Below are 12,929 nucleotides of genomic sequence, written 5' to 3'. Positions count from 1 at the left end.
GATAAGTAATTCCAATCTTTTACTTAACTCAAATCCAATCGGACTACAACCAATATTTGATTTATTGATACATTTTTAAACATTTTCCATGCAGTTGATATCATTTTACATAGCTACATAATAAATCATACATTATTTAACATGTTCAAGGAATATATAAGGTTTATAGTGGAGACATTCAGCTCTCACTAAATATAAATGCATCATGCAGAATGACAAAAGGAGAAACAGTCTGTGAAGTATAAATGCATTGCGAAAATAAAAGGCAACATGAAGATACAATAATACTTTCGGAGTATTCCAAGTCAGATTCCACCCGTGTGCCTTGACCTGTGACATAAGGGTGTTGTAGTGTGTCAAGTCATAAAGCACGGAGTTTATGAGTTTGTTGTGTTGTGTTTGTGGTGCCCTCTGGTGGTGGTGGTGGTGGTGGTGGTGGTGGTGTGTGTGTGTGTGTGTGTGTGTATGTGTGTGTGTGTGTAATGTATTGTACTGGGTTCATTCGAGCTTTGGTGTTGGATTTGTGAATTCATTGCTAGTGTTTGTAGTTCAGGACGTGAGGTTTGAAAGTTTCTTCAATAATATTTTTTGTTTATGTGTTTGGCGTTTTCGTTAGATGTTATTGGTTTACTGTTTATGGTGTAGTAAGACGTTTTATTTGTTGTGTGGCTTCTGTTGTTAGGTATGGATATAATAATGAAATATAACAGTGCTATGTTGTGATCAGAGATGGAGAAGGACATGTTGCATGTTATTAAACTCTTGCAGTTATTTGGACTAATTGGTGAGATTGTGAAGTGTAGTATTTCTCGCAACAACATGAGGTTGACCAGAATTCAGGCGTCTCAGAACAGAGTACATATTTGCGTGTATGTGTGTGTGGGGATGGCTGGGTGGGGGCGGGGGGAGGCGGGGGATGGAGTGGCTGACCTAGTTTGCAGCCCCTGAATTTGTTGGTAGTAACGGTTTTTTTGTGTCTATTCTACTCGAGTTCTGTGTTTTGTGTATTGATTGTGTTTTATTTTATGTAGAAACATTTATTTCTTGGGTTTTTGAGGTTTTGTGGTTTCGGTTTTATTTTTCGTAGTTTTAGGTGTTGGTTTTCTGGTATTAATAGTTTTGGTTGACCTATGTAGGTCAGGGGAAATGACCAATTCCAATTTTCGTAGTTGCAGCTCTTGGTGTTGCGGTATCATCAGCTATGGTTGACCGATATACTGTAGGTCAAGGGAACTGTCCGATTCCTGTAGATTATATTGGTGTAGCAGAATGTTGTAATTTTTTCCGTCATTTTGCGGATTTTGGGATCGTGGTGTACCTTTGTACTGTTATATTTAGCTTGTCTCCACTCTAAAACTCCCCATTTCCCGCGGTTATCCCGTTAGTTTGATTTTATTTTTGGAGGGAGATGTTATTGTCTTATATATATGTATTTTCGTATTTGTTGCCATGTTTTTGTAATGACTTTCTAGGCGCCATATTAGAGACTCTTAGAATGGCCATATCCGCCATATTGATGACGTCATGGGTCCACACAGGCGGGTGCAATCGGACACTTCTGTAATCCCAGTGCTTATATTGTACTGCACCTTCAGTAGGTTAGATCATTTTTATTACATATTTTAAATTCTTCTATAATATAGAAGGCGTTTTGTCGATGCCACCTTTTTGCAATATTTCTGCAGACATTCAGTGATACAATATGCGCTGTAGGTGGTAACATATTCAATAATTGTATTCCTATGTATGCATTACACATAGAGTGTCTGATTTGTTTTTGTTAATATGTAAAATTTGTCTTCTCTCACTCAGATAAGATGTAGTCAGAGATAGAACTTCGATTTTAAAACCGTAAGAGTAGAGCTTTTTTAACAGAATTCTGTGGCTGACAGAGTCGGAAGCTTTTTTTCACGTCTACAAGTATGGCATTGACAGAAATAATATTTTCTTCTGCTTTCACAGTCGATGAGCCAGGCCTGAATCCATATTGAGAATCACTAAGAATGTCGTTGGCAGATAGATGCTTATGGATTTGGAGTTGCATGCAGTGCTCTACTATAGAATGAGTATTAGAGAAACTGATCGATAATTACTTGGACCTGACTTTTGTCCTCTTTTTTGCAGTGGTGTGACCACTCATTTTTAAACATAACTCAGCTGCGATAGAGGAACTTATGTCACACGCATTCACAAAATAGGCATTGAATTCATCTGGTGTGATATTAGCATTACAGTCACCACTTTTATTATTCTTGCTGCTGCCCAGTTCAGGTTTTACCTACAGCTTTACATTTGTTGTGAGACTTACTAATGTAAATGTCATTTGCTTTACACGTTGCTAACCTGATTTCTTATCTGTATTTACTATTTAACTCAATGTAACTCGCTTTTTCTGCATCATAAATTTTATATTCATCATAGTGATTCATAACTAATGTTCTGAGCCTCTGCAGAGTGGGTATGAACCACTTGAATGTAGAGTCATGTTTTTGGGTGGTTGCAATACTTCTTTTCACAACCTTTGGTCAACAGGTCTTGAGAAGGTCTTTGAGTACATTGATAGAAACTGCAGATTCATCATCAACATTTTCACTTTCAAGCAGAATACGATGCCATCTAATAATCTGCAACTGTATTCTTTCACTGTCAGTATTTTGATCATACAGTAACCTAATATACTTTAGTTTGAGGCAGTCCGATATAGGCTTATTAACTTTTAATTTTAACCATATACCTTCACTGTATGAAAGGAAATAAGTATTGAACAATATACTGACATGTTGGATTGTTATTAATGCAGTATAGGTCATGTGATCGTAACATATTCTGTTGTTTTGCTGTCTTTAGCCTTATATCAGTGTTCATATCTCCAAAGATTAATATTCAATATTTAGATAATTTTTCAACGTGGAATAGCACTTTTCCTAAGAACTGTGTAAAAAATTCACAGTCACGATCTAGAGTATGGCATACTGATAGGATTATGAGTTTTATTGTCGGAAGTAGCATTTCTCATCCTCAAGCACGTTTTCTATGCAGTAATCAGCAATGTTAAGGTCACTACATTGCAGATGTAGGTCACTACTAATATACAGGGTGATTCAAAAATGCATGTAAATATTTTAAGGGTGTATTTATGAGGTAAATATAAGACAAAAATGTTCTATACAATTTTTGCTATACTTGGCTTATTACAGAGTTATGAACAAAACATGATAATACATTCAATACAACGTAAAGTATTTACTTCCCAGAGTTCACAGTTTAATTACAGTGCATTTGGACTAAAAACGCAAACTGGTAAATAAACGTGACGTAACAAACTGAAACAATTCCTCGCGAATACTGTATTACTTTAGTTCCTGTTGACTGAACTAAATCAATGCAAAATAACTAAGGAAAATACGTGAAGAATTTACAGAGTGTACTGTACTGTATTTGCACAAATCTTAATGCAATGCATGTTCAAAATGCTGTCCCTGAACTTGCAGACAGACCCGTGCTCGTCGCCGCAATGATCTCTGCACATTACACAGTCCGTTCAACTCTCCACGAATAATTTCACAACCACCTTCAATTCTTTGTTGTAGCACTTCTCTGTTCGGTACTGCAGAAGAATACACCAATGTCTTTAGTCGGCCCCATAAATAAAAGTCTAAAGGGTTCAGGTCAGGTGATCTGGCTGGCCAAGCAATTGGTCCTCCGCGACCTATCCATCGATGTGGATACGCATCATTGAGGTACGCCCTTACGTTGCGGCTGTAATGGGCAGGAGCACCATCGTGCATAAACCACAAGGTGGCTCGTGTTGCAAGAGGGACATCCTGTAACAATCCAGGCAATTCCCCCTCCAAAAATTCGCGGTAAGCGTGCCCAGTCAGCCTTGGAGGTAGAACATGAGGTCCGAGTAAGTCATTCCCCACAATACCACACCAAATGTTTATGGAGAATTGATGTTGATATCCACGCACAATTCTCGCGCCAGGATTCTCGACAGCCCACTGGCACATATTATGCGAATTGATTACACCCGCACGAGTAAACATGGCCTCATCTGTGAATAATATCCGCCGAAAGAACATTGGATCATTCAAATGACGCTCTTGTAACCACTGGCAGAATTGCTGACGGCGAGGATAGTCTGCAGGTGTCAATTCGTGCACTTTGTGCAGGTGAAATGGATGCAACTGTTGTCTCCGAAGCAGCCGCCATACAGTAGATTGTGGAAGTCGTACATCTGCACTAATTTGTCTCGTACTGATGGCTGGATCTTGGTCTACTAGGTCCAAAACATGTTCCTCGACGTTCACTGCATGCTCAAGTGGTCGACCTGAATGTGGCCCAGGACGAATGCCATACTCCCGCATACGTCTGTCCACAGATACAAACGTCTGATGACTTGGTAACCGTCGTCTTGGAAACAGCTCACTGTACCTTCGTCTTGCTGCAAGTGCGTTTCCATCTGCTGCACCATACACAAGGTGCATATCAGCATACTCACTGTTTGAGTACATCATGTGCACGAAACCTGTAGCCTTCCGACGATGAATGAACGACAGGAAGTACGTTTCCGTTACCAACAACATCAGCGCCATCTTCTGTACAGTAGGAGTAAACAGCAATTGCAAACACAAACAAACACTATTCATGCAGTTTCGAATCAACTGTTGGGAGATACGTATGTGCATTACGTACCAGAATATGGCATCCTGCTGCTTGCACTGACGTCGTTTTGATACGGACATGACTTTCGTATTTTAACGATAACTCTGGAATAAAACGTTTATGGAAAAACATTTATAGAACATTTTTGTCTTATATTTACCTCACAAATACACCCTTAAAATATTTATATGCATTTCTGAATCACCCTGTATAATGAAGCTTCATCGTGCTATTGTGGTTTTCTACAGAAGGCTGTGACTAAATCGAAGTCCCCCTGGAGGTCTGGGGCTTAGAATAGGCCTGAGGTATCCATGCCTGTCGTGAGAGGCGACTAAATGGAGTCTCACACTATTCGGCCCTCTAAGTTCAGGTCCCATTTTATGGTTTGACCTGCCACTTTCCAAATTCTACAGAAGAGCAGCCCATATGGGGAAGGATGCCTTACGTGTTGCATGAGTTACCCATAGTGCCCTTAGATTCGACCTCCTGAACCTCTTGTCATGGCTTTGCATCTCCACCTGCAGTTCATCTCTTTGGGTGAGGACACTTTCTGGGGTATGTCATCTTCTTCCATTGTCTCCTGTCCTCTTTCGGCTTCATGACAGTATTGGATGTCTCTGCACCCAATATCCGGCACGGTAGCCAATCTGTTATGGTGGGGCCGCCATGTACCCAGTTGGTGATAGCCCTCTGACAACACAAGGGTGGCACTGCTGATGCCTGAGCTGTAAAGTTCCTATGTATGCCAACGAGTAGATGACTGTCTTCCTCTTCCTGGGATATCAGGACTCTCAGCAATGGCCATCAAGCCAGGTGGCCTTTGCTGTGGCTGGTTGGCGCCTGTGGGGAGAGCCCCTGATCAGAGTATGTGGAATCAGGGCGGATGACTCCTGCTGGTGACCATACGGCTACAGCAGCCTCTACGAAGGTCAAGATCGAGTACAGTGCTGACAAATATGACTGTAAATCGTCTCCCTCCCTCACTACACCATGGGAGGAATGTAGGGCTACGGAAAGAAGAGAGCAATATTCGCTGCAGTCTGTAGCAGAATGGACGGGAATCCCTTTCTACCAATGAAACCTCAATTTTTTGTTGAACATCTTGAGGACAAGTTTGGAGAACTGGCAGCGCTGTGCAAGATGAGAAGCGGTGCAGTCTTGATTCAGACAGCATCCCCAGCCTAATCCCAGGCGGTACTTGCTTGTGACTGGCTGGGTGATAAGTCTGTTTCCATCACTCCCCATAAAAGCCTCGACATGGTCCAGAGGTTTATTTTCGATCGCGAACTCCTCTTGCAGTCTGACGACGAGCTCCACGCCAATTTAGAAAGTCAAGGTGCTCATTTTATCCAGCGCGTTAATAGGGGACCGAAAGACAACAGAGTTGCTACCGGTGCCTTCTTCTTGGCCTTTGAGGGTGATTCATTGCCTGAAAAGGTCATAGTGATGGTTTACCACTGTGACATTAAACCATACGTCCCTCCCCCTTGTAATATTTGTGGCTTAGTCAGCCATCATATCAGGCTCCAAGAAGCTGTTCCCAGAGCAGTGGGGATGCAAGAAGTATATAGATCACGAAATGTGTGAGGTACGTGTGACAGATGTTAGATTCGGTATCATTCCCGTGAGAAAGACCGCCTGCATAATGCTCCTGCACCGTGATTGGCTGCTGTGTTTGGAGCAAGGGCGCCAAAACGTTTAAGTACAGTTATTATTATTAGTTAAACTACTCATTGGAATGACTTCACTTTTTAATATAAATATCTCTCAACAGCTGACTATCAATCAGTCATTTTAGAATTATTAAAAACGATTTAAATCAAAAACCAAAAAAGACTAACGAAATTGCGGACGAAGCACTTCGGGAGCGTTCGGGTCATACCTTTTCTGGTATAGCGCGCGAAGTGTTTCGGTCTGTTCGTCACTCTGGATTAGGCAGTCGAGAAGAACCGACATGTTGTCTGTCGTAGGATGTGTTTCCAATTTTTATTTAAGTTCTTGTTCGTCACTCCTGATTAGGCAGTCTAGATGTACAGTCTGTTGTCTGTGGTAGGAAGTGTTTGCCGGTATTCAGTATCAAAAGATTCACTCCGATAGTCACGAGGCACAGACACGTGCCACAAATAGTGTAAAGATACATTTTCGTAAACATGTGTTTGATGACGCACTTTGCTGTATCAGGACGTGTTGTATTAAGACCATGTAGTCTTCTCGTGTGGCTATATTAAAATACGCGAGTGGCATCCCAAAGAAGAGATACATTATTTCAGAACAGAACCTCGCTAAAAGTCAGTTTCAACATCAAGATACCAAACCTATGACCTGCGTGCTGTTTTCTGCGCTAAGGACATCAACTTGAAGACAACAGGTTAGTGAACTATAACAGAACCTTCATATTCCACACAGTGCAGTGGAAACAACTAGGCGCCTCACGTGTACTGCTTGCACAGAACAAATGTGCTCAGTGACACGTCATCTGCAGTAATGCAGAGGAGGTAAAGGAGGATGATCGTTATTAACACCAACAATCAATTCATTCTTCCTTTTTTGCCGTACCCTATGCGGTGCTTTAAATGCTGGAAATTCGGGCACATGTCTTCCTGCTGCACTTCCAGCGCCACATGTCGAGACTGTGGACGTCCACTGCATCCAGATACTCCCTGTGCGCCTCATCCCACTTGTATCAATTGCTGAGAGCAGCACTCGCCCTGGCCGCCAGACTGCACAGTACTCCAAAAGGAGCAAAAAATCATTGAGTACAAGACCCTGGACCATTGACTTTCCAAGAGGCTTAACATAAATTTGAACTATTACCCAGTTCAGTTGACATCCACATATGCTGCAGCTATATTACCACCACCGTCAAAAGTACATCTACATTTATACTCCGCAAGCCACCCAACGGTGTGTGGTGGAGGGCACTTTACGTGCCACTGTCATTACCTCCCTTTCCTGTTCCAGTCGCGTATGGTTCGTGGGAAGAACGACTGCCGGAGAGCTTCCGTGCGCCCTCGTATCTCTCTAATTTTACATTCGTGATCTCCTCGGGAGGTATAAGTAGGGGGAAGCAATATATTCGATACCTCATCCAGAACCGCACCCTCTCGAAACCTGGACAGCAAGCTACACCGCGATGCAGAGCGCCTCTCTTGCAGAGTCTGCCACTTTAGTTTGCTAAACATCTCCGTAACGCTATCACTCTTACCAAATAACCTTGTGACGAAACGCGCCGCTCTTCTTTGGATCTTCTCTATCTCCTCTGTCAATCCGACCTGGTACGGATCCCACACTGATGATCAATACTCAAGTATAGGTCGAACGAGTGTTTTGTAAGCCACCTCCTTTGTTGATGGACTACATTTTCTAAGGACTCTCCCAATGAATCTCAACCTGGTACCCGCCTTACCAACAATTAATTTTATATGATCATTCCATTTCAAATCGTTCCGCACGCATACTCCCAGATATTTAATAGAAGTAACTGCTACCAGTGTTTGTTCCGCTATCATATAATCATACAATAAAGGATCCTTCTTTCTATGTATTCGCAATACATTACATTTGTCTATGTTAAGGGTCATTTGCCTCTCCCTACACCAAGTGCCTATTCGCTGCAGATCTTCCTGCACTTCGCTACAATTTTCTAATGCTGCAACTTCTCTGTATACTACAGCATCATCCGCGAAAAGCCGCATGGAACTTCCGACACTATCTACTAGGTCATTTATATATACTGTGAAAAGCAATGGTCCCATAACACTCCCCTGTGGCACGCCAGAGGTTACTTTAACGTCTGTAGACGTCTCTCCATTGAGAACAACATGCTGTGTTCTGTTTGCTAAAAACTCTTCAATCCAGCCACACAGCTTGTCTGATATTCCGTAGGCTCTTACTTTGTTTATCAGGCGACAGTGCGGAACTGTATCGAACGCCTTCCGGGAGTCAAGGAAAATGACATCTACCTGGGAGCCTGTATCTTCTGGAATCCATGTTGATTCCTACAGAGTAGATTCGGGGTTTCCAGAAATGACATGATACGCGAGCAAAAAACATGTTCTAAAATTCTACAACAGATCGATGTCAGAGATATAGGCCTATAGTTTTACGCATCTACTCGACGACCCTTCTTGAAGACTGGGACTACCTGTGCTCTTTTCCAATCATTTGGAACCTTCCGTTCCTCTAGAGACTTGCGGTATACGGCTGTTAGAAGGGAGGAAAGTTCTTTCGCGTACTCTGTGTAGAATCGAATTGGTATCCCGTCAGGTCCAGTGTACTTTCCTCTGGTGAGTGATTTCAGTTGTTTTTCTATTCCTTGGACACTTATTTCTGTGTCAGCCATTTTTCCGTTCGTCCGAGGATTTAGAGAAGGAACTGCAGTGCGGTCTTCCTCTGTGCAACAGCTTTGGAAAAAGGCGTTTAGTATTTTAGCTTTACGCGTGTCATCCTCTGTTTCAATGCCATTATCATCCCAGAGTGTCTGGATATGCTGTTTCGATCCACTTACTGATTTAACGTAAGACCAGAACTTCCTAGGATTTTCTGTCAAGTCGGTACATAGAATTTTACTTGAGAATTCACTGAACGCTTCACGCATAGCCCTCCTTACGCTAACTTTGACATCGTTTAGCTGTGTTTGAGATGTTTTGGCTGCGTTTAAATTTGCGGTGAAGCTCTCTTTGCTTTCGAAGTAGTTTCCTAACTTTGTTGTTGAACCACGGTGGGTTTTTTCCCGTCCTCACAGTTTTACTTGGCACATACCTGTCTAAAGCGCATTTTACGATTGTCTTGAACTTTTTCCATAAACACTCAACATTGTCAGTGTCGGAACAGAAATTTTCATTTTGATCTGTTAGGTAGTTTGAAATCTGCCTCCTATTACTCTTCATAAACAGATAAACCTTCTTCCCTTTTTTTATATTCCTATTTACTTCCATACTCAGGGATGTTGCGACGGCCTTATGATCACTGATTCCCTGTTCTGCGTTTACAGAGTCGAAAAGTTCGGGTCTGTTTGCTATCAGTAGGTCCAAGATGTTATCTCCACGAGTTGGTTCTCTGTTTAATTGCTCAAGGTATATTTTTGGATAGTGCACTCAGTATAATGTCACTCAATGATCTGTCTCTACCATCCGTCTTAAACATCTGAGTGTCCCAGTCGATATCTGGTAAATTGAAATCTCCACCTATGACTATAACATGCTGAGGAAATTTATGTGACATGTATTCCAGATTTTCTCTCAGTTGTTCTGCCTTTAATGCTGCTGAGTCGGGAGGTCGGTAAAAGAAGCCAATTATTAACCAAGCTCTATTGTTGAGTATAACCTCCACCCATAATAATTCACAGGAACTATCCACTTCTAATTAACTACAGGATAAACTACTACTAACAGCGACAAACACGCCACCACCGGTTGCATGCAATCTATCCTTTCTAAACACCGTCTGTGCCTTTGTAAAAATTTCGGCAAAATTTATTTCTTGCTTCAGCCAGCTTTCCGTACCTATAACGATTTCAGCTGCGATGCTTTCTATGAGCGCTTGAAATTGCAGTACTTTATCAACGCAGCTTCGAAACTTTACAATTACAATACCGATTGCTGCTTGGTCCCCACATGTCCTGACTTTGCCCCACACCCTTTGAGGCTGTTGCCCTTTCTGTACTTGCCCGAGGACATCTAACCTAAAAACAACCGCCCAGTCCACGCCACACAGCCCCTGCTATCCGTGTAGCCGCTTGCTGTGTGTAGTGGACTCCTGACCCATCCAGCGGAACCCGAAATCCCACCACCCTATGGCGCAAGTCGAGGAATCTGCAGTCCACGATGTCGCACAACCGTCTCAGCCTCTGATTCAGACCCTCCACTCGGCTCTGTACCAAAGGTCCACAGTCAGTCCTGTTGACGATGCTGCAAATGGTAAGCTCTGCTTTCATCCCACTAGCGAGACTGGCAGTCTTCACCAAATCAGATAGCCGCCGGAAGCCAGAGAGGATTTACTCCGATCCATAGCGACACATCATTCGTGCGAACATGAGAGACCACCTGCAGATGGGTGCAACCTGTACCCTCCATGGCACCCTGGAGGACCCTTTTCTCATCTGGAATGACTCCCCCCGGTATGCACACAGAGTGCACATTGGTTTTCTTCCCCTCCCTAGCAGCCATATCCCTAAGGGGCCCCATTACATGCCTGACATTGGAGCTGTCAACCTCCAGTAAGTCCACCATCTGAGACTGCCTGGGTCTTGGCAGACTGAGGGGCAACCTCTGGAACAGGACAAGCAGCCATGTCTGGCCATAGGTCAGTATCAGCCAGAGACAGAGCCTGAAACTGCTTCGTCAGACAAACTGGAGAGGCCTTCTGTTCAGCCCTCCGGAGTGTCTTTCGCCCCCTGCCACACCTTCAGACGACCTCCCACTCTACCACGGGTGAGGGGTCAGCCTCAATGTGGGCAGTATCCCAGGCAGCCATAGCCCTAGACCGATCGGGGGATGCGTGGGACGAGCTGGCCATCCCCGACAAACCCCCATCCAGACTACCACAGTGACATCCATTGGCAACAGCCTCAAGCTGTGTGACTGAAGGCAACACTGCCTGAAGCTGGGAGTGAAGGGATGCCAACTCAGCCCGCATCCGAACACAGCGGTCGCAGTCCCTATCCTTGCTAAATACTGTTGTGTAAAGAATGTCTGAATTAATCTACAGAGAGCACAAACAATTCGACACAAAAGTTAAATGGTTATTAAAATACAAGACTGCCCAGTAAATGCAGTAATGCTGCTACTTGCGCACTTCTGACACATTGCTCGGCGGCGGGAGGCTAACTGTCCTGTCAGTAACGTAAAAAGACTATTTGAAAGAAATAAACAAATGAGAGACGACTACGCACTCTACACGTCACATATATTAAAATGCAAATCTGCCCCTGCTAATTACGAAACTGCACAATGATTTGACGGATTTAACTAAACAAATGCGCTAAGAATACTCAAACAAATTTTCAACTTGACTAAAACACTTATATGACCGCTAAATAAGCAAGCCACTTGCTGCTACTTGCGCACTGCTGACACACTGCTCGGTGGCAGAAGGCTCACTCACCCAGTACCAGTCGTACCACACTCTGTGCCACAAGCAGTAGGCCCTCTGGGCCTCTAGAATACATCTGCCCCTTGGTGGTAGGGGGAAAATCTCCTTCCATTGCTCCCAAAGTACTTATTTTGGGAGCCAGCCCCCTCCCCCCTCCCAAATGCAGGGGACACCTGAAGCCCAGGACCTCTCCCATCTGTCCACTGGAGAGCCCACGATGACTTGTGTTGTAGTGACAACTTTCCCATCTTCCTGTCAATTTCCCAGCGCCATTCCCCCGGACGTCTACCAAGATAGGGAGACTGGGAAGCTTTCACCTCTGTATTCACTGTTGAATCTCCACCACATGGTACCATCGTGTGGTAGTTGAGCAGGTCACTAGAATGATCGTTTCTGCGGCGGAAAACACGATCCATTTTTCTTTAGGGTGCCCCTGGCAAAAGTCAGTACCTTGGTGGTACTGATGAAAGGGAAATGGGAGTAGGCATCTGTGACGAGTAACTAGTAAGTGCCGAGGAAGGGTCCCGCAAAATCCACATGGATGGGTTACCACCGGAGGGAAGTGGCCGGCCAGGATGGGAAGGATCTGTGCAGTGTGTAAGGGCCTGGGTACACTGCAGGCAACTCCGAAAAATGCGCTCCACGTTGGCTGTTATGCCTACCCATAAGACATGGCGACGTGTGAGGGTTTTTATCTGGGCAATACCCCAGTGAACTTTATGTAAGACGTGAAGAATCCGGAACCGCAGGGAAGTTGGTATGATGACTCATGGAGGGGCGTTATTTTCTGCATGGAGAAGCACCCCATTGACGGCAACCAGTTGATGGCGGATGGAGAAGAAGAATCGGAGGTCAGCCTAGGTGCAAGGCAGAGGAGGTGTTGGCCAGCTGCGGAGAACATAGTGACGCACTAGGTGGATGAGCTGATCTGTGGTCGTCGCAGTGGCCACCCTCTCAGCTGTGACTGGGAAAGCAGCTAACGCATCCTGTATGGCGTCATTGGCCTAGAAAATTAGGCGGTCCAACAAATCGAATGCCGAATCCTGGCTGGAGGGGAGTCGAGACAAGACATCATCGGCGTTGGCATGCTGGGAGGTGGGCTGGAAATGGATGGTGTACATAAAATGTGAAAGGAATAGGGCCCATCTCTGCAGACGGTGGGAAGTCTTCGT

This window comes from Schistocerca gregaria, chromosome X (genome assembly GCF_023897955.1).
Source record: "Schistocerca gregaria isolate iqSchGreg1 chromosome X, iqSchGreg1.2, whole genome shotgun sequence".
Taxonomy (NCBI): domain Eukaryota; kingdom Metazoa; phylum Arthropoda; class Insecta; order Orthoptera; family Acrididae; genus Schistocerca; species Schistocerca gregaria.
The sequence above is the reverse complement of the archived record's forward strand: the minus strand, read 5'-3'. Positions refer to the sequence as shown.